General features: G+C 43.8%; 1 pseudogene; it reads left to right on the top strand.

The window, feature by feature from the left end:
* Positions 1-2,829: 2,829 nt before the first annotated feature.
* Positions 2,830-18,336, top strand: LOC141508386 (proline-rich protein PRCC pseudogene; annotated as a pseudogene).
* Positions 18,337-20,034: the final 1,698 nt, after the last annotated feature.

Raw genomic sequence — 20,034 nt, 5'->3', positions numbered from 1 at the left:
GAGTTTAGCTGGGACTTGAAGGAAACCAGGGAGGTCAGTTGTAGGAGCAGAGGAGGGAGAGCATTCCAGGCCTGGGGGATGGCCAGAGAAAATGCCCAGAGTCAGAAGATAGAGGGTCTTGTGTTGGGAAAAGTCAAGAGGTCAGTGTCCCTGGATCAGAGAATGCCTGTTGAGAAACAAAGGATAAGAAGACCGGAAAGGTAGGAGGGAGCTAGGTTAGAAAAGATTTTGATTGGCCAGCAGAACAGTCAGTATTTGATCCTTCTGTGAAATATTGTATTCTTTTCTTTTAATTAATTGGTCTGATTTGATGAATTGTTCTTAATATCTAAAATCTGTCTCCTCCTGTATTCAGGGTCCAGCCCTAAACTGAGGAAGGGGTCTAATCCCAATTTGTTGGACAGTTGGCATGCATTGCTTTAATAAATCGATATGGTTGGAATATCAAATTTCCTTTGTTTCCTCAACCATTTCATCTTTCACCCAATGCATTTCAGAGGTAATGGGGAACTACTGGAGTTTATTGGAAGTGGAAGAGTTGGCATGATCAGGTCTGAATTTTAGGAAAATTACTTCTGTAGCTGAAAGGAGGAGGATGGATTGAATTGGGGAGGCAGATGAACCAGCAGCTACTACAAGGCTGGCATGATGATGACAGTCTGTGCTAGAGTGGGGTCAGGGATAGAGAAGAGATGGGGGAATATTTTTAAGTAAAACCTTTCCCTATTTCCTGTGTTGTGTGTGTGTGTGTGTGTGTGTGTGTGATTCTGTTATGATTATGTTGTAATCATCTGTGATTGTGTATGCAGTTGTGCATGCAGTTGTGTTGCCATATGGGATTAGGTATATAATTAGGTATGTGCTTATGTTTAATTGTGTGGGATTGTAGAATTGTGATAGTGGTGTGTGTAGTGGTGTGTATAATCATATATGTGATTTGTGTGGTTGTATGTAAATGGATGTGATTGTGTGCATGATTGCATATGTGGTTTTGTGTAATTTTGTTAAAATTATGTGTTTAATTGTGGGTGTGGCAGTATTGTTGTGACTATTTGTATAATTGCACCTGTGGTTGCGTGTGTGATTGTGTGATTGTATGTATTGCTAAGTATGTGATTGTGTGTGGTTCTGTAGCTGTGCATAGTTAAGCGTGTTATCATGTATGGTTGTGTGTATAATTATGTACAGGGTTGTGTATAATTGTATATAAATGTTTGGGTTTGGAGTGTAGTGCATGTGACTTGCAAAAGTGTGTGATTGTGTGTATAATCATGTAGGTTATTACATGTGGCTTTATAATTGTGTGTAGTTGTATATAATTGTGTGTGGGGTTGTGTGTATTGTGTGTACAAATGTTTGTAACTGTGTGTGGTTCTGTAATTGTGTATAGTTTTGTGTGGTTTGTGGTTGTGTATAATAAATGTGTATGGGATTGTTTGTAACTAGGCATGTGGTACATCTGATTGTGACTGTGTGTGTGGTGCATGTGATTGTGTAAGTGTGTTGTTGTATGTGTTTCGGTAAGTATGTGGAGCTGTGTGTGTATGGTTGTGTATAATAATTGTGTATGGGGTTGTTTGTGGTTAGGTATGTAGTACACCTTATTGTGATTGTGGGGGGGTGTTGTTGTATATGTGTGATTGTGTGCACAATTATATATGTGAGTATGTGTAGTTGTATGTAACTATATAGTTATGTGAATATTTATGTATGTGGTTTTGTGTGATTATGTTAAAATTATGTATGTAATTATGGGTGTGGTTGTATTGATATGTGTGATTATTGTGTAATCGTGCATGTGATTACATGTGCAATTGTGAGTTATCATATATATATAATTATGTCTGTGATTTATGCTATTCTGCAGTTGTGTGTAGTTATCATGGGTGGTTGTATGCATAATTATGTATGGGACTGTATAATTGTGAACATGAATGTTTGGGACTGGACTATGGTGCATTTGGTTGTATAAATGTGTGTGATTACAGGTGGTTCTGTAATTGTATGTCGCTGTGTGCAATCAGTGCGATTGTGTATGTTTTTGTGTTGGGTCATGTGTGATTGTGTGAATAAATGGTATTGGATCATGATGCATATGATTGTGTAAGTGTGTTGTTGTGTGTGGTTCTGTGAGTATGTGTAGTTGTGTGTGGTTGTGTATAATAATTGTGTTTGGGATTGTGTGTAAATGTAATTAAGCATGTGGTACATCTGATTGTGTGTGTGGTGCATGGGATTGTATAAGTGTTTTGTGTGTGGTTCTGTGAGTGTGTGTAGTTGTGTGTGGTTGTGTATAATAATTGTGTTTGGGATTGTGTGTAAATGTGATTAAGTATGTGGTATATTTAATTGTGATTGTGTGTGATTGTGTAAGTGTGTTGTTGTGTGTGGTTCTGTGAGTGTGTATAGTTATGTGTATGTGGTTATTTGTAATTAATAATTGTGTTTGGGATTGTGTGTAAATGTGATTAATCATGTGGTACATCTGATTGTGATTGTGTGTGGTGCATGATTGTGTAAGTGTGTGACTATATAGGTGATTGTCTATGGGGTATAATTGTGATTGTGTATGGTTTGTGGAATGATTGTCTATAGGGTGATGTGCAAGTGTGTGTATACAAGTTTGTGATTGTGTGTGGCTCTGTAATTGTGTGTAGTGGTGTGTGTAATCATATATGATTGTGTTCTAATGGTCTATGAGGTTGTGTGCATACACGTTTGTGATTGGGTTGTGGTTATGTAATTGTGGGTCTGTGTGGGATTGTGTGTGTGTGTGTGTGTGTGTGTGTGTGTGTGTGTGTGTGTGTGTGTGTGTTTCGCAATCCCACGATGGGGGGAGGTCCCCGCTGGGGCTGGGTCGTGTTCTTCTTCCTGGCTCCTCTTGGAAGTGAGTGGCTCCTCCAAGTTCTCGGGGGCTGCCCAGGGGAGCGGGCCGAGCGGGCCGGGTGGGGCCGGGGAGCCCAGAAGGAGCTTGTGTAATGAATCTTGTTGCATGTGAAAGCAGCCTTGGGCCGGGCCAGGAATCCCGGCGGCCACTGCCAAAGTGGACAGAGTGTTCAGTCCCCTCCGCAGAGTGCCAGAATGTTTTGTCCGCTCGGAAAGGAACGCATCCTTTCCCTGGGCCCTGGAATCTGACTCGGCCGGGCCTGAGAACACCTCCGGCTGCCGCTTCCCCGGGAGCCAAGATGCTGAGGCCTGCTGGCCTCTTGGGGGGGGGGGGGACCTGCCTCCCCAGGAGGTCACAGGTCTTGGGATGCTGAGGGCTTTCCCGTGTGACCAGCAGATACGGAACCCCAGGACTCGAACTGCTCCCCGCCAATCCAGTCCTCTTTAGCTTCCAAGCCTCCGGGGTCCAAGGATGTGAGTTCAAATCCTTCCTCTGACATCACTCTCCTCTATGGCATTAGCCAGACCCCTCCACTTCCCTGGCTTCAGTCCCCTCAGCTATAAATGGAGAGGAAGGCACTGCCCGCCCGCCCCCCCCCCCATCCATCTAGGGTTCCTGTGCTCCTGTCCAAGTCTTCTAGCTTTAAGATCACCAGGTCCTGGATGAGAGAGTTGGAAAGAAACCTCAGGGGTCGGCTAGTCAGAGTCCCGGAACTCCAGAGTTAGATCTCCGAGAGACCACGGAATGCAAACCCCTTATTTTACAGCCTAGGAAACTGAGGTTCAGAATCTGGGACAGTTGAGTTTTTCCCTCCTCCAGCCCTTACATTTTTCTGAAAGGGATGGATACAAGGAAGGAGTCTAGAGATCAGAGGAAGATCTTGGGACTAGGAGGGACTTCAGTCCTTTCGTTTTGCAAATGGGGAAACTGAGGCCAGGGTGGGGACATGATTTGCCCAGAGCCACAGAGGGAATAACTAGCAGCAACTAAACCAGACCTGGAACCCTTTCTACTGTACCAAGGGGCTCCTCTCCCAAGTCTGTTTTATTACCTAGAAATGTTTGGGAAATTCAGTCTCATTGCCACCTTACAATCAGAAGCATTCACTAGCCAGGAGATTTGAGGAGACACTTTAACATGTCAAAATAGAAACTGGCATTAATTCCCAGCCCTTCTACTTACTATACTGACTATCTTAGGAAAGCTGATTTACTGCCTTGTGCCTCAGTTTCCTCCTGAGGAAAATAAGTGGGTAGACACTAATGGGGAATGTCTGCTTCCTGGACTGTAGCCTCATCTCTCCAGGAGGAAGAACCTCCCCTGTGGTTTCTCTTTCTGGGTCTATTCCAGATGTCCTGGGAAACTGTGGAACCTCTTTATTTATTTTCCCCTGAGTCCTTAGCAAGACTGTGGTTGAGGGGAAATGTCTCCCTTGAGGGTCTGGAAGGCTGACACCCCACCCCTTGTTCTGGGGAATGGGTCTTTTGTGTCTCCATCCCCTCCCAGCCCCTGGGAAAAAGACTCTGCTTTTGAGGCTATCTCAGAAGCTGAATCTAACTTTGTCTCAGGGACCAGAGAGGAAAAAGTAGGATGTGGGCCCCACCTCATCTCTCATCTTAGCTGCCTCTGGAATAGTAATGAGTTCCCCATTCCGGAGAGGTCTTCAAGCAGAGATCAGAAGATTCCTAATTGTAACAGAATGTCCCAAAGGTAACAGGATGTGGTGCTCAGATAGATACCAGCAGGACCAATGGCTGCTAAGACCCTTTTGAGCTCAAAGAGCAGAGGCTCTCTTAACTTTAGGATAAGACCAAAAAGAACCAAGGTGTCCCAGGCTTGGGGGGTGGGGGAAAGAGTGCTTCTGGATCCAATCCCCATGTAGCCAGATCCCAGCCAAAATGGGAATCAGAATGGTACCCATCTTCTTTCACAGAGCTGTTTGCAAGTTATCTCCCCCTATTAGACAGTAGGACAGGGACCTTTTGATACCGTGACTGGTATACAGTGGGTGCTTAATAAATGCGTGTTGACAGTGACAGTCCCTGACTCGAAAGGGGTCCAGATCTGGTTCAGATTAAATCATGGTAACTGATGTTTCTATCTTGTTTTCTGTATTGTGACCCTGAGAATTCAACAGTGTAGACATTCTCGGGCTCCCTCAATAGGATGGAAGCCCGTTGAGGGCAGGGCTTGATGTTTTAACATTTATTGAATTTCTCCGACTTAACAACTGGAGGACTGAACTTAACTGAATCCCCACTGGGACACAAGATGTTCACTAGATCCCTCCAGATAGCATGTGTCACAGACAGGCAGCGTATTTATCCAGAGATCATCTGGAGTGATGCCACCTGGTGTCCCCAAGGCCAGTTTAGAGCCATGTCTTCCGAGGCTGGCGGTGCGGCTCTGACAGTCCTTGGACACTGTGGCTTCCTTGTTGTTCTTGGAGCGGCCCTGCTGGTGTATTTGGTTCACTCTGATGAGGGGGGCCATTCCAAGGAAACTGCTGGGAGCGCCCGGGGGAAGTCAGGGCCTGCTTTCCCAGGGCCCTCTCCCACGCCTGTTTGGTTAAGCTATTCTGCAATAACAATCTCGATAAGAACAACAACAGACAGTTCAGAAGCCCATTACAGACGTTATCTCATTCCAGCCTCTCAACAACTCCGGGAGCAAAACCCGGCTGGTATTATTAGCTCCATTTTACAGATGAGCAAAGGTGAAAGATCATGGGATCATATTGCTAATAAGTCTTTGACGAGGGATTTGAACCCAGGCCTTTCTGATTTAGAGCTGAAAGGTACCCTTAGAGGTTACCTAGTCCCATCTCCGCATTTTACAGATGAGGCAACTGAGCCTTGTTCAAGGTCTCACAGGTTGCAGGTAACCAAGGCGCCATTTGAACCCAAACTCAAGTCTAGCTCTCTGTCAACTAGACCATTCATCTTCATCAGTCAAAGCAAGCAGTAAACTGTTATGAAACCCCCATTACCTGCCAGATGTAAGTCCAAGGACAACTCCAGCTCCAGTCCCTTGGGTCTTCCCCTTAAGATTGCCTCCCATCAAACTCGATTGTGTCTTAAAAGCATCAGTTGTAGATGCGATGTCTTCCCATTTAGAATACTGAAGATGCATGCTACATTGTAGAATGTAGATCTAAAGCTACTTATCTTCTAAGGGAGCGCAGGGACTGGTTTTTGCTTCTTTTTGTTGTCCCGAGGCCTGGCTTTTAGTCATCAATCAGTAAACAAAAGAGGCAAAAGATAGTTCCTGCCCTCATGGAGCTCACAATGGAATGGATATATTTAATAAATATTCATTAGTATCAAAGAAGTATTAGATATTTAGCAAGACAGGTAATATATTGCTATTCTGGAGAGATCCTAGCTCTAGAGATGATAGAGACCAGACAACCCCTCTAGTCACGATCCTTTATTTTATAGAGAAGGAAACCGAGGCAAACAGAGGTGAAGTGATTTGTCCAGTAGAGCTGGGAACTTTGAGTCCTGTGGGACACAAGATGGCACAGTGGATAGAGAACCAGACCTGGAGTCACAAAGACCAGCCTCAGACACTTCCTAGCTGTATAACCCTAGGCAAGTCACTTCACCTCTGTTTGCCTCAGTTTCCTCAATTGCAAAATGGGGATAATGTTCCTCTCAGGTTTGGCAGGAAAAGGTGTTTTAATCTAAGAAATCATCAGGGCAGTAAATGGTGTTGAGATGCTTCTTGAATTAAAGTGCTTGGAGAGATCCATCTGAGTCTCAGTTTTCTCATCTAAAATGGGAACAATAATCCCTTCAGCAGCTCCCTCACAGGGTGGTTGTGAGGTTCCAATGAAACATTGTTTTTTGAGCATTTCATATATGTAAAAGCTCTCTATAAAGCCCAGGGGTTAATATTTTTACAGTCCCATCCTCCCTTGGTCCTGAAGATGTGGGATGTAGGATGGGAAAAATTGAAGAAACAGGAAGCAATATGAAAGGACCTTTCTGTGAAACTACATCCCCACAATGAGGAAACCAGACTGTAGTCAATAGCCAGCCACTGTCTGGCTCCTCCTTTGCTGCCTTGCTCACCATTTCTATATCAAGCTGATGCAATGGGTAGAGAGAGTGCACTTCGGCTTAGAGTTAAAGAGCTGAGTTCAAATCCTGAAGATGCCATCTAGCTTTGTGACCCTGAGAAAGTCACCTAAAGGGAAAAAATTCATTTGCTTCAACCTGTAAAATGAGGATAACAACAGCAACTATCTCCCAGAGTTGTGAAAATTAAATGAGATGATTGTAAAGCATGTGCTCTCTATATATATGTATACGTATATATGTATATGTATACGTATATATATATATGTTTTTGAAATTCTTATGCTAGCTCTCTTAGTAGTTAGCATCTAGTTAGTGGTTTAGGACTTGCAAACATCTCATTTGATCCTCACAATAATCTTTCGAGGGATGTGTTGCTATCCCCATTTTAGTGATGAGGGAACTGAGGCAGAGGGCAGTGAAATGCTTTGCCCAGGGTCACACAGCTAAGCATCCAAGTCTAGATTTGAACTGAAAGCTTCCTGACATCAGGTTCAGCATTCTGTTCTCTGCACCCCCTAGCTGAGAGGGAAATGCTATGTCAGACTGGTTTTGAAGCCAATGCACTTACTACTTATAGGGAAATAAGGGCCTGAGAGTTCAAAGGGATCTTAGAGGCAGAGGGATAACTAGGGCAGGGCAAATGGGACATAGTCTCAGGGCGCTGAAATTAGGAGGTTACATAATCACTTGTTCACTTGGCAGCCTGTGGGCTTTCATCAACCTGCTCAATATGACCTCACTCCTTTTCGCCTTAGGCCTCCACCCTTAGAATTCCACTGCCATGATAACTCTCTTTCAGGTCTTCCTCTCCCACCCTTCTCCTTGAGGGGTGCAGGCCAGACCATCTGAGGAATGGATCATTTCCATCTCCTGACCTCCCACCAATTATTTTTGCCCACGGCTTACGAAATCTTATGGCTTTAGCTTAGCTTAAAGGTCATCTAATCTGACTTCTGTATTAAACAGAAGAACCTACAAGTGGTCCAGGGAAGGGAACTGACCTGGAGCAATTACCCCATAGGGCAACTAGCTGGTGCAAAGGATAGAGAACCCAGACTAGAGTCAGGAAGGCTCATTTTCCTGAGTTCAAACCTGGCCTCAGACACCTACTGTGTGACCCTGGGCAAATCACTTTATCCTGTTTGCCTCAATTTTCTTGTCTGTAATATGAGATGGAGAAGGAAATGGCAAACCACTCTGGCCAAGGAAAAAAATGGCCAAGAAAAACCCAAATGGAGTCATGAAGAGTCACACATGATTGAAAATACTGAGCAACAACTAGTCCCTAGATATGGTTCTAGAAGGGTTCTCAAAAGTTATCTAGTCCAACCTCCTTATTTTACAGATGGGGGAAATGGAGTCCTAGGGAGATGAAATCATTTATTCAAAGTCACAAAGGTTGTAGCTTATCAGGTATGAGATTTGAACCCATACCCTCTTCTTCTTCTGCTGCACCACATTGGCTTCGTAAGAAGGGGCCATGTATTTTCTGTTTCCTAGACTTGAACACATTCATGGTCTTGCTAACTGCCTCATCTCCCCCTCGCCTCCAATATGAAATGAGTCATCAAGCCCAGCCATATTCGACTTGCTGTATCCCCCCGGGGTTGTATCTTCCTGTCCAGAGCATGCCACCCTCTCTTTTTAATGGTTTGGACTTTCTGCTTAAAGGTAAACCTAGTCTCAAGAGGAAAGGAGAAGAGGAGGGGGAGTGTATGTCTTGGAATTGATCTAATTAAGGTGGCAATATGGTAAAGTGGTCAGTCAGCAAGTATTTATTAAGCACCTACTGTATTCTAAATGCTGAATATCTGAGGATACAGAGAAAGGCAAAAGCCAGTCCCTGCCCTCAAGAAGCTCACAGTCTAACAGGGAACCCAAATGCAGATGATTATGCACAAACAAGCTATATTTAGGATAAAAGGGAGTTAGTCTCAGGGGGAAGTTACTAAGATTAAGGAAGACTGGGAAAAGGTTTCTGTAGAAAGTAAGATTTTTAGCAGGTTAGCACCCTAGATTTGGAGTCAGGAAGATTTGAGTTCAAATCTTGTTCATTAGCTATGTGAGCACAGGCATGTCATATCACCTCCTTGTGCCTCAGTTTCCTCATTTGTACAATTAGGTCCTTGGACTAAAATGACCTCTAAAGTCCCTCCCAGCTATGATCCTTGATGCTCTCCAAGGTCCTGTCCAGCTCTAGGGTCATTATCCTACAGTCCTAAATTGCTTCTCTTTGACCTTCTATTTCCTCCTTTCTAAATGAAGGCACTTGTATGGGGTGGGGGGGGGGGGATTAATAAAACAAAATAAAATAAAAGGATGAGATCACCTTTAAGGTTTCTCTTCTCTTTATCATGAGAGTGTCGCCATCCTCTCTAAACATCACAGGGGTAGTTCTTGTCTCTGCTTGGAAAAAGGACTGATATAGGGAACACAGGTTAAGATCAGAGACATCATCTTGTCCCATTTGTACAAATGAGTCAACTGAGGCCCAGAGAGATGCTATCACAATGGTAAGAATTTACATAGCTAGGCCATGCACCACCACTCCACCCTGTGACTGGATCTAGGAAAGTTTGTCCATGCATGTGCAGAGGGAGTGACTCCCAGACTTGCTGCCCATGTCAAGCCAAGGCAGCCCCAGTGAACTTTCCCAGGCCTGGGATCATGGGACCCTGCCAGGGAGCACCACTCCCAGTGGGGATGACTCCTCTTTTGTCCTTTCCGCCTTCCCTGCCTGGTTAAGCATCTCCTCTAAGGCCCCATTGTGTAAGATTCTGCTCTACCCAGACCAAGGGTGGAGGTGGGGAAGGCCCTCTCTCGCTCCCTGAAGTCAAATCAGTCTTTGTTTTCTATGAAAACAACTCTGCAGTCCAACACCAGTGAGGACGGCTGACCTCCACACTGTTACCTTGCTCTCCCCAGGCTCCAGTGTCAGCTTCCATCTTGTTTTTATGAGCTGTGTAATCTCTGAGCCTGGACTTCTCCCGAAATAAACCACTCTTTCAAATTCCAGGACGGCTTCGAATGATAATACCAGCTGTCTAGACGGAGGCCGGCCCACTGACACTATCATAAATAAAAATAGCTTGCTGTTTCTAGGCTCCTGCCAGAGCCCTAGGATAGGAGAGACCAAGAAGGAGAAGGGCCTGATTGAATGGGGAGTATTTGAGGCCTCTCCTAAAGATAGGAGGCTTGGGTAGAACCACTAAAAACAGAAGAAAGAAGAGGATCCTGTGTTTTCCAAGAAAATGAGGCGGCTAATTAGATGACATCCCCCTTGTTCATTTCCAGGGTATCTGAGCCAGATTTTCCCTTCTGAATAGAGATGTAACTTAGTGAGGCAACTGGGACTCTGTCCCAGGGAACCAGCATCTGGTGGGCACAATTGTGTTCTGCAATGGTCCTTCAGCTGGGCCTTGATCAAATGGGATATGTATGTAAACCACTCTGAAGATCTTCAAATCTCAATAATAATAATAATTATTGTTTTTAATAATAATTGTGGTTAGAATTAAGATTATCAGAGGAGTGGGGTGGCTAGATGGCACACTGGATAGAGCACTGGCCTTGGAGTCAGGAGTACCTGAGTTCAAATCCGGCCTCAGACAATAATTGCCTAGCCATGCGGCCTTGGGCAAGCCACTTAACCCCATTGCCTTGCAAAAAAAAAAAAAAATTAAAAAAAGATTATCAGAGGAGAGGATAGAATTCTAGGTAAGAAGAAGACTGGTATTAATTTCATCAGAATGACTTACTCCCAGTGTTGAGTGTTCTTAATCCTTTATTATTTATTATAAAAACCCCTCACTCTATAGACCTCTGTCCCTTGACTATCAATACTGGGTGTGAGTCTGTGGCAGTGCATATGAGAAGATGGTCAATGTACCTAACATAAAGTGTCATGGGATGTAGCCACACTAGGATGGAAGTGATATATATATATATATATATATATATATATATATATATATATATATATGGAATATAGATGGAATATATATGGAAGTGACATATATATGTATATATATACATATATATGTATATATATATATATATACATATATATAAAATGCAAACCACTATGAAAATTAGAGAAGGAACAAGGGTAGAACAGGTGGGCCCATTTCCTCATGGCCAGCAGACAGAACCGAAAGATTGATCAATTGTGTCTATGAAGACCTATATCCCCCATACTTACTGGTATTGAAGAAAAACATTCATTTCAGGAGCTGACAATGACTTTGAAGTCCCAGGGAATGAGGACCAGGGCTAATGCTATTTCCTCCATTGTGAAGCAAGGGAGGGTAGGTAGGGATCTTGAACTGCCTACAATAACTAGTTAGTTGATGTCCCCAAGTTAGTTACAATTTACTGGTTAGTTAAATTTCATTAAATCACTAGTTACTAGTTAGTTACAATAGCTAGTTAGTCTTTTCAAACTCCAGTATTTGGAGTTTTGCTTATAAACCTAATAGTTTGGGGCTTCCTGAATTTGAGAGGACCATGGCAGTTGGTTTACTATAAATGGGTCTTTTTTTCCTCCCTCTTTGCTCCTGTGATTGTAAGGAGTCATGTACAATGATGATATTCTATGTGGCCAACTCCATTATACCATTCTCATATGATTGAATTCTGACACTCGGAAACAGGAACAGGAATGCACAGTCTCCCGTTGTCTGGGGGCCTGAGCCGTAAGAATAGAATTGGATATATAGTCCCGTAAACCACACTTCTAGAATAATGAATAACATTGCCACTGACAAAGGAGCAGGTTCAGGGGTGTGGGGTGGCCAACTCCTTGAGAATTATAGAGACCTCGAAATAGGTCTCTATAATATAATAGAGATTCCAAAGTATCATCAAGTGAAGCAAATCACTCTCAAGGGGATCATTTACCTGCCAGCCTCTTCTCAATGAACAGGATCAGGAGTTTGATTGGTAGTGCCCCCTAGTTAGTTAAAGTCAAAGTTAGTTAAATTTCAACTAGTTACTCATTAGCTACAATAGCCTAGTTAGTCATAATTTACTGGTTAGCTAAATTTTATCAAGTTATTAGTTAGTTACAATAACTGGTTAGCACCCCTAGTTACAATTTACTGGCTAGTTAAATTCTATCTAGTTACTAGTTAGTTCTAATAGCTAGTTAGTGCCCTAGTTAGTTACAATTTACTAGTTAAATTGCACCAATGTTTGAAGGTTCTTAATTTTTCTTGTGCCAGGGTCCCTTTGGCAATCTGATAAAGCTTATGGACCCTTCACAGAATGTTTTTAATATAAAATCAAATACATTGGATTACAGTGGAAAGAAATTCTCTTGAAATACAGTTATTGGCATATTTTTAAAGCAATAAAAATTCCATGAATGGAATCCTAAATAAAGAATCCTTGGAGGTTGTTCTATGCTCTCAGATTGGAATTACATGAATTATCAACATTTTAGGATCTTAGATTTAGACAGTCCAACTCCTCTATTTGACAGAGGAAAAAACTGAGACCCAGAGAAGTGAAATGATTTTTTGAGTCGGAATTTGAACCCAAGTCTCTTGATTTCAACACTCTTTCCTTTACTCTATCCTACTTTTTGATTCCCTTGATTTCTCCCTAACTTCACCCCAGTGCAGCCTGGGAGAAAGCCAAAGGGGGAGGTTTCTTCTACTTTATATTTCCTTGTACTAAAAAATCTAGGCATGTCTCAGCATCTCAGACCCTTCTGGGGTAGGAACCCCGGGGAGATCAGAGACAAAGGTTTTGCCTCCCCCATGAAAACTCAGCCAGGTCATGCCCATTATCACACCTGCTTCTACCTAACCCCTCCCATTCCCAAGTTTGTTTCTCTGTATGTATGTTTATATCTGTGCTTGCAACCCCACTGCTCTCAAGAGAGAGCACAAAACTAAACAACCCCAGATCCAAGATGGCACAGGGAATTCCCTTACCACATGCATAGAATTCCTCCTGCACTGTCTTCCCAGGCTGCCCCAGAGGCTCTGGGGGAGCAAGTTTTGTTGGGTTGCTCCAGGGGGACTGAAGCCAGCTTCCTGTAGCCCAAGTTCTCAGGATGTGAGAACTCAGTGTTGATAGTCAACAGGAGGGCCGCCAGGAGCCAAGAGCTGGATCTGGCACGAGGCAAGCCCAGTGAAGAACATGTTATATAAATGTTATCCCAGCATGGCTCTCTGTCCAGGAGCAGCTCTCCATCGAGGGTTCCAGAGATGTTCAAAACAATAGTTTTGAAAAGTGAAGGCCAGAGGGAAAGAGAAAGAAAAAAAGAGGGGCAAGAAAGGAGAGAGGAAGGAAAGGGGGAAGGGAGAAGGAAAATCTCTCACTCCAGAAGTGATAGCCTACTCCCAGAATTATAGAATCACAGAATTGAAGAATCAGAAGAAACCTCACTGCCCATCAAGTTCAATACATACACCAACCCCCCCCCCCAAATTAGCACTCCAGCCTGCCCAATAAATAGTCATATAGCCTCTGCTTGATGAACTCCAAGAATGGAGAGCTCAGCACCTCTCCAAACAGTCCATTCCATTTGAGGTCAACTCTTAATTGATAAGAAGCTTTTCCTGACCTCAACTCTAAATGAACCTCTTCTGGTTCCAAGCAGGGAAAGTCTAACCCCCTTCTCCACAGGACAGCCTTTTAAATACTTAAACACAGATCTAAATCTTCTCCAGGATATAAACATTCCCAGTTCCCTTAACCATCTAACATTGACCATCATCTTGATTGCCATCCTTTGGCTACTCTTGAGCTTATCAAACACAATAGTCCATACAGGGTCTTGCTATTCTAGACATCTCTCCATATTCCTGAATATCAAGCTTTTCTTGCTAGCCCAAGGTCACATTGACTTGGTTTAGCTGTCATGTCATACTATTAACGTATATTGAGAATCTCTGGCTGCTCCCAAGAAGGGGGAAATCCCCTGGACTCTTGTGGTAGATGAGACCTGACTTGGGCTGTGTTCAGTAATGCATGTTTGGGATGCAAACAAAATGAAACATATGTGACCAGTCCATCAGATAATTAACTAAAGGAGGTTTGTGAAGGCATAGCATGGAAAGCAAGGCAACCAGCATTTATTAAGTGCCTTCTGTGTGCCAGATACTAAGCTAAGAAAGTCAAAAACAGTCCCTGCTCTCAATGAGTTCAACATCTAATACCTGCTGGTATTGGACGCCAGCTAGATGTGGGGTGAATAAAGCACGAGATCAGGAGCCAGGAAGCCTGAGTTCAAATCCTGTCTCAAATGCTCACTAGCTGCTAGACCTTAGGCAAACTACTTCACCTGTTCACTTCAGTTTTCTCACCTGTAAAATGGGGTTAATCATCACCACATCTCACAATGTTACTGTAAGAATCAAATAAGATATTTGTAAAAGGTACCTGGGGTACATAATAGGCACTATATAGTAGCTAATGTTTTATATTTTTAGCTGACTCACACAGCTCCCCTTCCCATCTCCACGCAGAAATGAATCTGATCAGCAGTCTTTGTGGCCTTCTTATGCCCCAGGTGAGTAGAAAATGGAATCACTGGTTCATGAACCAATCAAGTGTTAGGGACAGCTCTTTTGACTTTCAGGGGAAAACTAACCCTTCCCACATGCTCTTGCCTTCCAAGAATTAATCGATCCGACCCAGAGCCCACCACCATCCTGAATCCCCAGACAACCCACCAAAAGGAATTTCTGACTTCCCCTTATGAGAACAATAGCTAAGCATCTATAGAGGACTTTGAGCATTTTCTATGTGTAATTTCATTCATGAAATCTCTACTCGGAATGGAGAGAACCCATGCCCTTTGGAGGAAGCCATCTAGGTAAGTGTGTCTGCATGGATGGTGAATTCAGAATAAGGGAAGACTGCCAGGAAGACTCGAGGCAAGATATCTAACCTCTCTAGGCTTCAGTTTCCTCATTTGTCAAGCAAGGAGATAGATCTGGTTGGACTTGCAGAACTACTCATGGTCCTATGCCCCTATGATGATGGAAGAGTAAGAAGCCAAAGAGGAAATTCATTCCTCCAAACCCCTCACCCAGAGCAACAAAAATACCCCAAATTTTCATCAGTAGGAGAAATGTTTAAAAACAAGTGGGCATTAGGAAATACATACAGATGGAAATAAATAAACATAATAAAAATTCCAATATATTAGGGGAAAATCCATGTATTAACAACAGTGGCAGACGAATGTTATAAATACATTGATGCTTTACAAATATCTCATTTGATCTTCACAAAAAAAAGCCTAAAATAGAGATGCCAGTTTTACAGTTGGGAAAACAGACACAGTAAGAGGTGAAGGCATTTTCTCAAGGTCACACAACTAGTAAGTGTCTGAAGACAGAGTTGGACTGAGTAATTAAAGAAGGAAATAAAATTAGCCATTTTTTCACAAAGTGATTAAATAAGGAAGGAGAAAATTCAGGACAAAGATCTTGGAAACATGTGGAAAATGTAAACAGAATAGCTCAATGACAAACAAATTAAAAATCACTGGAGTGAGACACATAGCATTTCCTGGGAGCACCCCTGTCTGCCAAGCCCCTTATCTGTATTAAGAAGTGGTATAACCCTGTCTCTAAGAACAACAAATGAGTCTATGTGATTGACTGTGAATTGAATTTCTCCACTTAGAGAATCATAGAACTTTCAAACTGAGAGGAGACTGGGAGGTCATCTAGTCCAATTCCCACATTTTACAGAAGAGGAAACTGAGGCACAATATTACCTAACTTGCCCAAGGTTGCAAGCCAGTTAATGGCAGAGCCAAGATTAGAATTCAGATTTCGGCCACAGTCTCCTCTGACCATGGCCCAACCAATGCTGCTTGGCTGTTCTTTTTCTCTCTCTCTCTCTCTCTCTCTCTCTCTCTCTCTCTCTCTCTCTCCCTAGCCCTTCCTATGTAACCTTTTTAAATAAATTTTTGTTTTATTTCCACCCATGTTTTCCTGAGTATGAATAATGATTCCTCATAGGCAGAACTAAACTCAAGTAGCCAGTGGCTACATATATGTCAAGCAAGCTAGGAGACTTTGCCCAGACTGGGAAACTGGATTGAGCTCCATAGGTGAGAAGCAACACCCCCTTTTTTAAGAGCCTAGATTTTTAGAAAAGTAGGAAAAATATTGGATCTCTAGTCCTCCTTCTGGTTTGTGGGGAGTCGGCAAAGCTGAGCCCACATGATGTTTGGCAATAACCCTGGTGTGGGCCTGCCCTGTTCAGACTGATGGGAGGATTGGCAGTTCTGAGATGTGTTTGGTTTATACCCCCACTATGAGTGAGGGTTGTTAAGGAAGGACATTGGGTGTATATCCAATTGACATACCTATAAATTGATGAGAATTAAAATATGGGGGGAAATCCAGTACCAATTCTCCTCCAGCTGTGTTGCTTGCTCCTTGGAAGGAATTAGATTTGACAAAAACAAAACATCTCCTAGAAATGATTCTGGGGTGGTACTCCTGTTCTCTCTTTCTCTCTCTGAAATGCTTTCTCATTCTCTTCCACCCCCACCTCTGTAGAGGGAGGGGGGAGGGAGAAGGGGAATCTTCCAGAACTTTGAAACTCAAACCTTTATCTCAGATGGAATGCATGCTTCATTGTAAGAAGGGTAAGAACCCCCCCCCAAAAAAAAATCTTGTTTTAGAAAACAGGGGACCCCATGCCTTCTTCCTGGTTTGGCAAGGGGGGGTGGGCAATGACCACATTACTTTTAGGCTATAGGTCTTTATCAATTCCAAGCCCCATTTAGCTAGGCTCAGAAAGCTCCACCCTTAGGAGGGGGAAGGGGAAATGGGCTACTTCAGGATGCATGGGTGACTCTGCAACCATTACCTGTGTGAAGCTGCCCGGACTGGGACCCCAAACTACAAGTGAGGCTTCCATGGGCTCCCTCAGAGGTAGGCTTTCCTGACTCCTAGGGCCACTAGGCCTCTGTGGGCTCCGGCCTCATGAGTCTGCTCCTTCAGTGAGGGAGCCCCAGAGGTGGAGGGAAAGCACAGGGAGCGAGTTGGATGAGGCTGCTGTCCTGGCCAGAGCTGGACCCAGTCTGGGGGGCCTCTTTGCCCCTCTTCCTCCTCCCAAGGGTCCTCCCCTGCTGCCTCCAGCTGCAATCGCCTCCCCTGCTGCCCTTGGGCCTAGGTGGCTTCCCCCCACCCCTGGGTCTCAGTCTGGCCAAGGCTGCAGGGGTGGGTGAGGGACTGGGGCTGGGGCCTCCCCTGCCCTCTCTGGCGGTGTCAGGCCCCCTCTGGGATTCCCCAAACCAAAGAAGAGGACTAGGGAGCCTGAACCTGGGAGCTTCAGATTCTGAGAAAGATGAACCTACAAAGAAAGAAACTGTTCTTCAGGGATTTGGTGAAGGGCCAGGTTTATCAGCTTTGCTTCCCCAACTCAAAAAACCTGACCACAAAAGAGACTCACCAATTGCTCCTGCCCTATGCTTTCTCGTGAAAACCTACTGATGGCTCTGCCCATGGCAAGCTCTCCAAATCAATCCCAAGACCAAATCTGCTTCTTCTATTTCCTCCTTTGTCCCTACTGTGGGTGCCACTACCACTGCCCCATCACCCTCAGCCATCAAAGCAGCTGCCAAGATGCTGCCCTAAAGGTGACAAAACAGATCACACAAGAAGATGACAGTGATGGGGAAGTAGCTCCTGAGAACTCCCTCCCAGACAAGGCTGAGCCTCCTGGAGCTGAGCCATACCCTTACCCTGTCCTTCCTGGAGCTGAGCCATACCCTTACCCCGTCCCTGCTGCTTCTGAAGAGCCACCCCCAGGCACAGAACCAGATCCCACCTTCCAAGACAATGTGGCCAATGCTCCCCTTGAATTCAAGATGGTGGCTGGCTCAAGAGGGGCTCTTTGGGTGCCTAAGCCTGGGGATGTCTACAGCAGTCAGCCCTACAACCAGTTTCCCTACATATGGTGACACTAACACCACCGGCATTTACTATCAGGATTAGTACAGTAATGGCTACCACCCCGAGTCTGATCCAGCCTTTGCTCCCCCTGCCAGGAGATTCCTGCAGATGCCGCCTTCATTGATGATGAAGCGTTCAAGTGGCTTCAGGGCAGGAGGAAAGGGGACAGGAGGAGATTAACTTTGTGGAGATCAAACTAGATGACCAGCTCAGCAGGGTCCAGCAGTGGATGACCAAGTCCTTTACAGAAGAAAAAACCATCAAGTCATTTAGCAAGAAGAAAGGTGAGCAGCCAACAGGCCAGCACAGGTGAAAACACCAAATCACTTACTTGATTCACCAGGTTAAAGAGCGAGAGTTGGAGCTGAAGAACCCCTGGTCAGAAAATAAACTCCGCCGTTGGCAGGCCCAAGCCCAATATGGATTCTAGCCTTCTGAAACTGATTTCCTCAAGGATCCCATCTTTTCCTTTACCCAGTACCAGATGGCCTGGCCTTGCCCTTCCCAGCTAACACCTTTGGGAGCCCCAGTGGCTCCAAGTCCAGGACCTTCTTCCCCAGGGCCCCAGCCATCACTTCCCTTAAGAAGGAACACTTTGGATTTCATTTTCTGACTTAGAAAATGCAGCTTCCATATCTCTTGGGCCAACAAAGACTCCTAAGTAACTCTTCTAGAAACAACTGTTGAATTCTAGGTTGGGAACTTGACTCCCTAATAGGACAAGATGACTGAATTCTGAATTTTGTTTTTTTGTTTTTGATTCCTTTGCTTTTGTTTTTTAAACAAAATAAAATGTCTTGAAATAAAACATCCATCCTGACAGGGAAAACAAAGGAATTCAGATATCTAGATTCCTATTTTGGTCTGCCTTACACGAATAATCACTAACACTTATGTGGTGTTTTAAGATCTTACAAGGAACTTTAACAAATAGCTCATTTGATCCCTCAACAACTTTGGGAGGTAGATATTATTATTATTATTATTATTATAATACCCATTTTATGGATGAAAAATCCGAAGCTGCCAGAGGTTCAGTGATTTGTCCACAGCTAGTAAATATCTCAGATCAGATTTGAACTCAGGTGTTTGTGACTCCAGGTTGGTCATTATGTTTCATATTATGTTTCTCTCAACTAAGGCCCTCTGCTTTTTAAATTTAGAAGTCCCAGAGTTAGGTTCTTTCTGTAATAGCTCTGTAGCTCTCCTAGTCTTTTCCTTCCCCATCTCAGCGATAGGGCCCTTGGGAGGAAGGCCAGAGGAAATGGGGCAGATTCAAATTGCTCAAGAATTTCTCAAACAATCTCACTCCCATTATACGTCTGGGGTCTTTATGAAATTCAGAGCATAGAGAATCTGTCTTACAAAGTAGGACCAAGGAATTACATTTTCCCCTTGGACATCACTGACTCATTCAATTTAACCAGTGACTTTGTGTCTGACTGCTTGATGACAATCTCTAAGAACCTGGCAAGAAGCATCTTATTGAGGGTCAAAAGCAAACCCAAGGATTAAGAGGATATGGGGGAACCCTCACTCCAGGAGCATCTTTCCATCTCCTTGGGCTATTGGTGGGGAGGAAGGGGAAGGATGTGTTCCTTAAAACCACTATCAGAAAAACCAACCCAGGAAAAAAAAATGTTTCTGGGAATATGGAAAAATAAGAAAAAAATAGTAGAAATTGGTAGAATGGTAGAAAATGGTAGAATTTGGAAATCAAAATATGAGGGAGAAAAAAGAAAAGTGTGAAGAGGAAAGGATGCTATTGATTTATGTTGGGAGGTTGGAAGATTAAAAAAAATCCCTCAAAGAGGAGGAAATAATCTCTGACACTAAGAGAGAAATGGATGTTCTAGGGAAAAATTAGGTGCTTCTCCTCTTAGCAATGACATAAATCCACAGGTGAGAAGGTCATCTAACCATAGTCAAAAGAAGAAGGGGCTCATGGGATCCTGGATATGGAACTGAAAGGATCTCAGAAGTCATCTATCTCAACTCCCTCACTTTACAGATAAAGAAACTGAGGCCCAAAGAGTTTACGGTTACATGGGGAGTAACTGACTGTCCTAGGATTTGAACCCAAGTCCTCTGACTAAAGCCAGTGTTCTTTCCACTGTCCCACTGGTTG

The sequence above is a fragment of the Macrotis lagotis genome, chromosome 1 (assembly GCF_037893015.1).
Source record: "Macrotis lagotis isolate mMagLag1 chromosome 1, bilby.v1.9.chrom.fasta, whole genome shotgun sequence".
Classification (NCBI taxonomy): Eukaryota; Metazoa; Chordata; class Mammalia; order Peramelemorphia; family Peramelidae; genus Macrotis; species Macrotis lagotis.
The sequence above is the reverse complement of the archived record's forward strand: the minus strand, read 5'-3'. Positions and strand labels throughout refer to the sequence as shown.